The 12193-nt window shown below is 32.6% G+C and overlaps 1 protein-coding gene across 3 annotated transcripts in view; it reads right to left on the bottom strand.

Annotated features, from left to right (window-relative positions):
* LOC150103970 (putative G protein-coupled receptor AH9.1) overlaps positions 1–12193 on the bottom strand; it is a 215985-nt gene that overhangs the window by 52389 nt on the left and 151403 nt on the right. Inside the window, exon 1 of one of the 3 annotated variants that reach the window (XM_090396719.1) lies at positions 11330–11441. The exons of the other annotated variants lie outside the window; for them this stretch is intronic. The gene's annotated coding sequence lies outside the window, so the exon portion shown is untranslated. Of the gene's footprint in view, positions 1–11329; positions 11442–12193 lie in introns of those variants that run through there. 3 annotated transcript variants of the gene reach the window in all.

Below are 12193 nucleotides of genomic sequence, written 5' to 3'. Positions count from 1 at the left end.
TATTTTAGTCTGTTCTAGTCTTACCTTTAAGAACTATTTTTTATTCATTAGAAAGATTATGTGTTAACTTTAAAATAATAAGAGAAAAAAAGAAGCCTTTAAAACTGGAAAAACGGAACAAATTAAAAAGTGAAAATTTCTCGAGTAAAAGAGGGATTACAGCCTTTTTTTTTTTTTTTTCTAACTGACCTGATTTTTTGAACTAATTAATCTAAGTGACCCGAATTAGGTCATGCTCTATTTAGAAAAGAGCAATCTCCGAGATTTGAAAGCATGTGATTTTTTTTTTCATATTTATTCAGGATTAGTGGTGCTTACATCGAAACATTATAGAATATCATTATTATCTAGAAAGTAATCCAAATCAATACTATTTATTTATTCAACCATTTTGTTTTCAAGGCGACTCACTTGTTAACTCGATTACCTGATAAGAATATTACTTTCTGTATTTATATTTAATGACTTGATTAAATAAAGTCCTTTAAGCATGCATCATGTTTTGATAAGCAGGGAGATAGGAATACTTCTGAGACGCGTGATTTGCAGAAGAATTACTATTATACCAGTTGTCGAGAGGAATTTTTCTAGACCTTTTTTCCACTACTTCCCGGGTGAGCTGATTTTTGACGCAGCAAGAAGTTTTTTTTTTTTTTTTCTACTGGAGGGGGGAAAAAAGGTTTCGATAGAAAAATCGATTTTAACAACACTCACATTTTAAACAATAATACTAGTTAGGAACATGAAATGATTGCAATATAAGATTATCCAAATTACTAGTTGACGCCATTGCGACATAAATATAAATCATCTTAAATTATCAACTATGAATAGGAAGGTGTGGGCTTTTTCTCTTTCTCACAATAATATGCCCTTTTCACCATTTTTATTATAATTACACCATAAAAATCTTATTAGTTCGTTATGTTCTGAAGACTGTCATTTATTCTGAACTCCTTTCTGAAGGTATGAGGGAGTAATAGAATAGGTGACGCTCACTAAGGATTCAGATACCATAATGGAACTCTTGCAGCCACTTGATTCCTGGAAGTCTTCTCTTTCAACACTAATTTGCTCCATATGTTAACCGGTTAATTACCCATTTCATTAACTAATGATCGAGTATTTACTTAAATAGACGCATCATTATCAATATGTTCATATATATGGCATACTATTAAAATCTTTGCTGAAATATAAATAAATCATTGTATAACCATTGATGCAATCTATCTCCTTCATAATTTTTTTCCATCAAATGTTTAACATCTTTGTCAAGATCGACTGACCCTTTACGAAACAATTATCCTAGATACTAAATGAGTGATCCCAGTGAGGGATGTACTAATTACGATTCTTAATTAAATTTCCTTTAATTTTTCAATAACTCTAATGAGACCAGCCAAGAATTCTCCATTTTATAATATGAGCTTCCTGCCACTTTTCAGGGATGCTTGTATTACCCTTGTAAATTTGCAATCAGTAGGGACGATTCCTAATCATACTAATGGTTAAAATAATTTTAAGCTGTTGTTATTGTTATTAGGAATTATGATTGAAACAACCGAGGCTATGGGGCATATTGTGTATGCCAATTTGGGAAGTTATCTGGCTGGTTTGCCTGTTTTAAAAAAAAAATAACGAATTTCTGTGAAGAAATATCTTGCTACTTTCTTATAAAACCAGCCAACACCCCTTTATTTAAACAACCAGTTCCTTTATTCCTAGCATGAATTTATCTAATATAGGCTTTGTTCTTATAATTAACCTATCCATTAGTGACTTGTTCTGTAACGTAGCAGCAATGACTTATGTCGAATTGCATAAGAATGCAAGATGTTGGGTTTGTCTTTGTGTATAACTTTCTGTTAACTCCAACTCAGAGCTTTTGTAGCTCAGTCGGTATAGACGAAGCCCTTTGGTCGGAAAGACCTTGGTTCGATTCCCGTCCATGATGTGAGGAACTTTTATCTGGTCTCTTTCGACTAAAGGTGAGTTAGCCGTTCTCATACCGAGGTTTTTTACCCGGAAAATCGGGTTTTTCGTCCCTACGTTTTTCGTCCTTTTATAACTGTAGATCCATGTGTGCACGTGAGCACACATGGATCTACAGTTATAAAATACATCCCTCACTAGGAGGGCTCAACCAAAAGAACGGTGGAAGAACGGAGAGAACTCCATACAAATAAATAAAACTCCAACACATCTTCAGAAAATGAAAAAGCACACCGAAGAATTTATCAGAGTGGTCATGTAACTCACTTCTAGTAGTTGAAAAATTCTAAAAGATGTAGTCAAGGTCTTGTAGATGACAGCAGAAATAGGAATTTAGATGGGCTTTTTTGTTCCTAGATAATGAAGTCACTGGCACGTGACATAAATGCTCCTTTTATCATTTGAGAAATTTCATTCAATAGAAGCGACCAGTGATGGGGGTCATTGCAATGCAGGTCGCAGCAATGTAATACTGTGGTGTTATATATTTACAATATCCTGTGTACTCCTCTCACCGTCCCCCCCCCCGAGACATCCACTTCTCAGCAATGAGATCTTACTTGGAAAGTCTACTGTTTTTATTATCACAAGAGGTCAAGTTGGATGCATTCGAAAAATATCAAAGGGAATCTTTCAAACAATTTTGAGATTCTCTACCTGACATAAAGAAACCTGTGCAGACTAGAAAGCAGAATTTCGAAATATTACAGTCATCAAACCTACGAAACCTTTAGCACGTTATAAGGGAAAAAAAAGAAAATACCACCTCTTAAAGAGAGAGAGAGAGAGAGAGAATGTGTCCTTCAAGTTTATTGGTTCACATCGAGGGAGTTAAAGTGCTCAGTGTGCTCATTTACAGTATGTTTTCAATAACGTTTCTGCAATTAGCACACATTTCCTATTTTCTGTAGAAACTTCATTTGCCTTCTGACAACTGAAAACATACTTGTAAAACGTCTAGTCAAAGTGCCGGAAAGGGAACGTAACACGAGATTCTCTTCAACTGTTGAGATGATAAATAACTTCGATAAAATAGCGAAGTAATGACAGATATTACTTCGCTCATGCGGTACTTATTTTCATGAAGGGTACTGGACAGATTAGATATAAAAATAAACAGGTTATGCTCTTCAGAAATTATTTTCAGTTTCATTTGCATTTGCCCTAGGTGTTTCTTCTCTTATATTATGTTCAATATATTTGCACACATACTTCGTACTTCGGTCTTTACAGATGTGTTTACTTGGGAAATACAGAGATTCCAACCCCTTCTATAAATTGAAGTGTGATAAAACCTTCTCAAATGAATCTGACTTAGCTGGTCTTATATAGAGGCGGTAGGATATTTCATCTTGTAATACACACACCCCCGGTTGCGAACAACTGACAGTTATAAAAGAGTACGAAATATGATTACATAACTACAAGAAGACTGGTTAGATTTGACAGCGCATTGAGAGGAATGCTGAGTACTGTCAAAATTACATATTAATTTTGTTAATTTCCGAATTAACAAGTATAAATAAAGATTTATAAAGATTGATTTTAATTTGCTTTCCTGTAATACGTAATACTCTGAATGAGTCCTGTCGAATTTGTTTCTGAAGCACCACCTTTAATGGTGGTGCAAAAACTGATGTGTCTAACGACTGAAATCTCAGCATCTGTGGAGTGGTAGTGAAGATTTTAGAGAAATTAGTAAGGACTCATTTACAGAAATGGGATGAGAAACAGGCAATACTTGCAAAGGTTTGCATGAGTTTACTAAACGTGGTCATGCTTTATCAATATGCTCCTGTTTTATAGTAATTTTAGAAGTTAGTTGGATAAAGGGAATGGATACGCTGTTATACTTTTGGAATTTGCTAAAGGTTTTGACATATCCCAATGACTTAAATTGGAGGATGTGGAATTGAAATTGGAACTAGTGACTTGAATAATCGGGTGACTGAGGGACAGCTAGCAGAATGCGGTATATGGGGGAGGGATCTGCTAGAATTAAAGTGACCAATGCTCTATCCCAGGTTTTATTCCTTGGACCATTGTTGTTCAATCCATGCATTAATAATATTGAGAAGGACCTTACGAGAGATATTCATTGTATGCTGAAGATGAAACGGTAGGCAGGACAATCAGTGGTTACCGATATTATATAATCATTTGAATAGGCTGGAATTTTTGGCAGATGCAAATGACTGCGATTCGATGTCAGCGGGTGTAAAATGTTGCACGTTTAGGAGCTGAGGTTTCCAATTCCCTATTTTTTGGTGGTATTATGATTCGAGAAATTAATTAGGGTAGGGATAGTGGAGTTACGGTGGAGAGAAAGTTGAAATCCGAAGCTCCGCTAGTTAGTATTCATTTCAGTATCACAAATAAAACTCAAAGGATAATTGTGATACTGAAATGAACATCGATATGCAAGGGTAAGGAAGCTATATTGCCTTAAAGTCATGATGCAATCGCATGTTGACCACTGTGGGAAGATTTGGTCTTTGAATTCTGAGGGAATAAATAAAGTGTGAAAAAGATATAAAGAAGAGTTACAAAGAAAATATCGGAATTATGTAATATAGATTATTGGGACAAATGATTAATTGTATTTCGACGTACGTGGATGGCACATACTGGTAGACATAAAAGTAGGGTGATATGATGGAGCCCTAAATACTTCTAAAATGGTGTTGATGGATAACAGTTCATGAAATGTTTCGATATTTGGATAGCAGTAAAAGGACAAGGGGGACATCCCTGAAGGTTTTGCTTGTTTGTGGTTAATAAATGAATGAGGGCTACTTTTCCCCTCATAGAACAGTATATAACTGAGTGAGTGAGGGGAACAGTTTGCTTGTTTAAATGGTGAGGGCTTTTAGTGTAAATGAGTTTAAGACAAGGTCTACTGCGATGTACCCTTCACTCCCTGGAGGACTGTGATGATGATGATGATGATGATGATGATGATTTATTTTATTATTATTATTATACAAGTGCGCACACGTTGATATTGCTGCTCCCTTTTATATAGTTTTGAGGTGGTTTTAACTCCTGTTTTTAATTTGAAAGTGTCTCCAGTTAATTCTGCTTATCCGGCTGAAGACAGAGATGTGTAGTTCATCGAAATCGGCTAAGTAATATCTAAATGTATTTAATTAACGGATCGCGCGTAGCAAACTAGCTACATTTACGATGAACTTTCATGTCATCCCAAAACATAATATGATTTTCATAATAATAAGGGAGCATCTCTCTTTGGAGGATTTACAGACCTATTTAATGCTGCTTTAGATAAAAACAACATTGTCATGAGTCTTTATCGTCCTGCCTAAAGCATTTGAAACTTCCATAATCAATCTTTATTAGAAAAGCTATGTTGGAATAGGTGGGCCTCTAGTTCAGCAACTACCTTCAAATTGCAAAACAAATCACACGCATCGGATCAATCAGTAGTGGAGAGTTGCCAGTAACCTGTGGAGTGAGACACAGAGCTGTTCTCTCTCTAATCAACATTTATATGCACGACATTACCCATCTAACTCTCAAAGGAAAGCTCTCCCAATATGAAGATGATACAGCCATAGTATCATCCATCCAAAGTGCGCATAGCCCAAACAAATGTGCAACTTGATATACTAATAAAAACTCACTGACTGTTTTACCAAACATACACCTAAACTATGATAAGAAAGCATTAATTATATTGAGAAATCGACTGAGTCATCCAGTTGATATTATATATATATATATATATATATATATATATATATATATATATATATATAACCATCCAACATCCACTCTCCAACGTACAAAACACACAGAACAGTAAAGCCACTTACCATACTTTTTCACTCAGGTCAAAAAAGCATGGTACCTTCGAATATACCTTGATGCATATAGGAACTAGAATAGTCCCAAAAGGCATCTACAAAACAAACTCCGAAAAAAAGCTAACAAACTATGCAGGTCTAAAGATAGATCAACCACACATAAAATACAATGTAATGAGAAAATATACGAAGATATGCTATAAAAACTTACTCATTTTGTGCAAACTACAAAACAAATGGATTAATATCGTTATAATACAAAATGATAAACATGATCGTTTTTTGGAAAAGAGACGATACTGGCTTTATACACACTGCAATATCAGACCACAAAATACTAACAACAAAACACTTATGTCGCTATGTATTATGCTAACTATTACTTTGATAACAAGTGCAGTACAGTCAGAAATACATACTATATAAAAACACTTCAGACAACTAATTATATCACATATTAATATAATCACTAAGGCAGGCCACTCGAAGCTGCTACATTCCAGATATGCTAAATAAATTACCTTTTAAATATGACAAACAACAGTAACCTAAAAAGGGTCCTAGGGATAAGCTATGAACAAGAAATACGCCCGCTATACGTATGTATTCTTACATAATTAATGAAATGCAATATATTAGTTGAGGTTTTTAGTTCAATAAGGCGTCGTGGTATTCCTAATTATGCCGCGCGCGCGCGCGCGCGCGTGTGTGTGTGTGTGTGTGTGTGTGTGTGTGTGTGTGTGTGTGTGTGTGTGTGTGTGTGTGTGTGTGTGTGTGTGTGTGTGTGTGTGTGTGTGTGTGTGTGTGTCAAGAGTCAGTCTACTTGCAACACAGCAGTCAAACAAATAAACAATAACTAACCAGTGTCATCCTCAAATAAGCTCAGTAAAATGCTTCGATATCACGCCTCAAATGGAATCAACACGAAACAAAAATCCATTTCTTAAAACTATTTCATTTAAATGCATTAAAAAAAATAAACATCTTAAAGCAAAATTTGTAAATATATAAATAATTTATTGTTACTGCATGTATACTATAAAATGTAATCTTAATTCAACTACAACTATAAATTGCCAATTACAGTTACTATTATTAATCTACAGTACGTATTAAAAATTCATTATATAAAAACTCTTTACAGTTCATTATATAAAAACTCTACATTACATAATCCTTATTGTTAATATTAGAATAATATGCGTTGTGTTGTCGTATATGAGTAAAACTGTTATTAAAATATTGAAATCTCATGTAGAAACTGAACCATAATATGGAGCACTTAGTGCTGGACTTTTTAAAATATTATATTGGAATGTCGCTTAAGATAATTATTGTATATATGTGAATAGTTTAGAGATAAATAACTATTATTATTATTATTATTATTATTATTATTATTATTATTATTATTATTATTATTATTATTATTATTATATACTCTCTACTTCCTTCCTTTAATTTGTGAATTTTGCCTCTTGGTTGGTCGAATCGATAGATTACACTACTCCAACTCACAGGCCCTTGTTCAAATATCTATACTTGTGAATGTTTGTAAGTGAATTTCATTTCTCAGTACGAGATTACCCAGTTTTTGAACTTTTAGAAGCTCGGAAATGGCTTTGAAAAAAAAAAAACACCCCATATGTGACCTCTTATAGCAAAATGTTTCCGGATTAATACTCTTTGAGTGAGCTAATACCCTTAGCTCACTCAAAGTTTTAATACGAATTGTTCACAACAGTCTGCGGATAGATTCGCATTAAAAAATCTAATGGGAGATGTTTTAATTGGCGGACTCAATATTACTAACTCTGAAATGGTTTCCTTTTTACGTGGATACTAATCAGAAATAATGAACAAACTGCCGTTATGTTTGATACATAAATTTTTCTTTTTCCTCAATTTCTCTGAAACCTAACAAACAAAGATATTTAAGCAGAAAAGAGAAGAATTTTACCTAACAATTATTCCCGAAATTTTCTCTTAGAATTAAATTGGGGAATTTATTCCACTATAGAAAAGTAAACATAACAATACATTACAATATGCAGTACTTTAATACATTCATTTAAAAGACATGATAAATAATCATGGTGACTCATTCGTTCCTGACAAATATTTTCATACATAATACAAACTCATCAACAGAGAACATTTACTTTCTATGAATAGGGAAAACCTACAGTATGTTATATATTATATTTATATTTTTCTCGTTTACCTACTGTTCCAAGATAATAATTGAAACATGGATTCGATTGCCTTAAATGCACATTCAATTAAATATTTAATGGTTTTTAACAATCAGATTACGTACACTGATTTAACGTTCACAGCATACACGATTACTACCAAGAACAGATAAAATAACCTGATAAACTTTATTCTGTCGCTAGCACAAATTTTTCATTAATTTCAGTATGCAAAAAACGAGACATATCTGACATAGTCACTCACAAATACTTTGCCATGATAAGATAACCTACTTTGTATGAATACACGTATTCCGTAAACCACACTTCTATACTGATAATTATTTTCTTTTTTTTTCTTTGCAATCAGGGGATTTTATACTTCAATAACACTCATATGCAAGTAGAAATAATCAATAAAATAGTTTGCTACACGTATCGCCAAATAAGCATTTATAGTAAAATAATTTATCGAAAAATCGCTGTCCTATGAAAAGCCACACATCATTGTAGGACAAAAAACTGAATTAATTACCATTAATTAAAATCTCCATCAACAGAGTATGAAGTAACTTGTTAATAGACATCCATTTAAGTCTCATTATGATCAATGGGAACTGAGTAAAACAACACGGAAAATCACTTGTGCTCGCACTCGATGGACACACGTTGAAAATAGACCAGTAGTAGTGAGAACAGGTATGAAGACGTTTTTAAGTTACAGAGAACAAACGCTAAGTTTCTTTTTTAATAACAGAATTATTACGTTGTTGCTTCACATAAAGCTAATTATTATTCTTCCAGTAATTAAACCTTGGGATGATAATGTTATTTTGGTCCTTTATCAAATTTTATGCCAAAGGCATTGATTTTCTTCTCAATTGTTTCGATCTAAGTGATGGATTTAAAATTTATTAAGCTCTAAAACCATTTATAGCGAAGATTAATGTGCCATTTCTTTAAATGATGAGTAAACAAAAATGTGACCTGCTGCACTCCAACTACAGCTTTTCGTAGATCTTTTTCATCACAAAAGACAATGTGAAATTAGTAACAGGAGATTAAAAAAATGTTTCTAATGCATTCACTAAATATCGATGTAAATCCAAATTTCATATTAATGGAATCGGCTTCACTTTGAAGTAGTATTATCTTGGCTAATGTTAATATCTATTAAGAAACGTGACATTAGCATATTAATTTTCTTATGTCAGAAGGAAATAACTATTTCGATGAATTATAAAAATAAATATATCGAAAATTATCAAAGAAATTTTTATTATTATTTTTTTCAAATACTTTTGATAAATTTATCGAAAAACTCTTTGACAAAATTTCTTTTGTGAGCACCTTCCGATTAATTGAATTCGGAAGGTGTTCACTAATGTAAATATTTGTATTTACATTAATGATGAGTAGTGGAATTGTAATTCTATGTGATATTAACAGTGACGAAACAAAGTGGTGTAAATGTGAAGATGGAGCTATGCAACTAAGATGATATTAATACTCCAGTATTGCGTGTAGAAATTTACGAGAGATTTACGTAAAATTAAAAGAAATTTACTGCTGCAATTAGCAGTGTTATTCTCAAAATATTTTAGTACCTCTCAAATACTGCTCGTCACATTGTCAAATTATGGAAATTATTTTGGAAACATAATTATCACAGAACATTCAACAACCATCAACTATAATCCTTATAATGACTGGCTTAAAGGGGCGAAGCAAGAATGCTTTTCTTCTTCACCGTTATCTGTAGAGGACATTATAGGGATAAGGTGTTATTGAGCTATGATCATGGCAGGAGGGTAACAGCAATTTATTACCTTCCAATGGTATTAATCACCGCATCTCACGGTCGATCCCTCCAAATTAATACCACCACCAGCAACTATTATCACAAACAGCCAATGTCATTACTGAATATATAAAAAATTGAATGGTATATTAGAAAATTCTAAATATACCCTAGAATCCAAAGGATATGAGGAATTTTTGATATAATTCTTATATTATATTTATACTGAATTATGTTTATATATTTTTTTTCTTATAGACTAACGCAACATGTAATGAAATTTACATCTAAATAGGTGTACATTGTCCACATCCAAAATAAACTGAATTTTCTCTATTTAGATTGTGATTAATATTGCTACCGGAATATTTTTTTTAATCATCACAGCATAATATTCGCAAACTTATACTCAAAATCTGAATAAAGCAAAGAAATATGTGCTTATCATCATCGTTTTGTAACTTATTTCGATGCATTCGAAAAGAAATAAAGAAAGAAGAAACTGCCTAAAAATTCAAACTGAATAAAATTCGCAATCTTATCTCTTAAATGGAATACTAGTATCAATTCCATAAAATCTGACTTGCAATAAAGAAGCAGTAATATATACACACTGTACACAATTTAATATAAATAAAGATTCCAAAAAGATGATCGAATACTCAGGTGATTGAGGATTTAGGACATTTAGTATAACATCGGGTACTAAGTATTTAGCTACGAACGCTCTGCTACTAACTCTGTCTTCGACGTGAGTTGCATAGATATTGTACTAATTCATAGACTCGATTTTGACTGTAATTCACCTAATAGTAGTGGCTAAAAGAAGAAAGAAGAAATTGCCTAAAAGTCAAACTAAATACAGTTCGGAATCTTATACCTTAAAATTATTGCTAGTATTAATTTTATTCCATAAAATTTAAATTAAAATAAAGAATGGCAATATCTTCAGCCTTATCGCCAAGGTTGTAGAATAAAGAGCATTATAGGCTCGATTTCGATTTCTCTACCCCAACCCATTCAAACAAATGGGTTTTTGATCCCCAGTCCCGTAAAAATCACAGAAGCATATCCAGCTGTGCATAGAAACAAACATCGTCATCACAGTTTGACAACTATACTGTTAGAAAGTACGCAATCTCTGCGATGATAAGAGGTAGACACCGGCTGCTTGTGGAGACATTGATCTCCAAATGTGTTAGTGCTAAAAGACCGCTCACACTACCTTTGGAAATCGAAAACGTTCCGAAATGCTAAAGCAGCATTTAACTAATAATAATGGGTTTCGATTAAACATGATACACCTTTATTCGTCCCAATACATTCCCATTAGCTATTTCTTTTATTTTCGAAACGGAAATTATTGCACAAAACAACCTAATGAAGATTAATGAGAATCTACTAAAAAACAAATTCGATTTTTTTTTGTCATTTTCTGACCGAGCATAATTTTGTATTCTGTTTCGTTCATGTTATCTTGAGAAAGAGTAAATAATTAAATAAAAACTTACTTTTCTGTAAATAATTTTGCGATCATTGATATACGCAGTCTCGATTATATTTTAATGAAGTGCGTTTTAGATAATTCCTTATGTTGGGCTCAAATGCGAAATACAATTTCAAAAATCCAAACTAAGTCATTTTCTTTTTAAGTTGAATACAACTAATAAAAAAAATAAAGTGTAGTAAATATTACATTATTAGTATGATTATATAGCCAACAAAAGAAGCTTTAACAATTCACAAATTTAATTTGTGTCAATGATCTGCGTTTTATTAAGGTGATGAATTATCACGATCATCACGTTCTTGTGAAATATATCAGCGAAGGATAATGATCAGGACGACTGTCGTCGTTATCCTCATTTACCCTTCCCTGATGTATGCCTTACATAATTAAATTTATATTATTACCAGTTTCCAATCAATAATCTTATAATTAATTATTTCTAACGATTCGAATACAGTCAGATTTTACATTTCAGTGTATCATAGAAGGCTGCAATAGCCGTCAAATGATCGATTAGCAACTACTCGATCGTTTTACGAAGGTTTTGCATTGTGTAAAGTTTTTTCATCTGCATTTAATTGGACATGTCATCTTAAGTAACTCTGCTCGCGCATTCTTGAGAGCTAATGATATCAAATTTCATTCTAAAAGCTGTTTAATATGATTCTGTGTATCTTCACATTATAAAATCTGTAGTTTTCTGTTGCTATAATTTCTAATCTTATAATTACTTTTTTCTTAATTTCTAATCGTTTCTGGCCTATTCTTAATTTACGGAACTGAAAGCTTGATCAGGAATAAGAATCTGATCACAGATTACAGAGAGAAGATATGATCGTTCGAAGAAAAATCAGAATAAATTAGA

This window comes from Typopeltis vanoorti, chromosome 8 (assembly GCF_054136105.1).
Source record: "Typopeltis vanoorti isolate ZY-2024b chromosome 8, IOZ_Tvanoo_1.0, whole genome shotgun sequence".
NCBI classification, from domain to species: Eukaryota; Metazoa; Arthropoda; class Arachnida; order Uropygi; family Thelyphonidae; genus Typopeltis; species Typopeltis vanoorti.
Note: the sequence above shows the minus strand (reverse complement) of the source record. Positions and strands in the feature narration are given on the sequence as shown.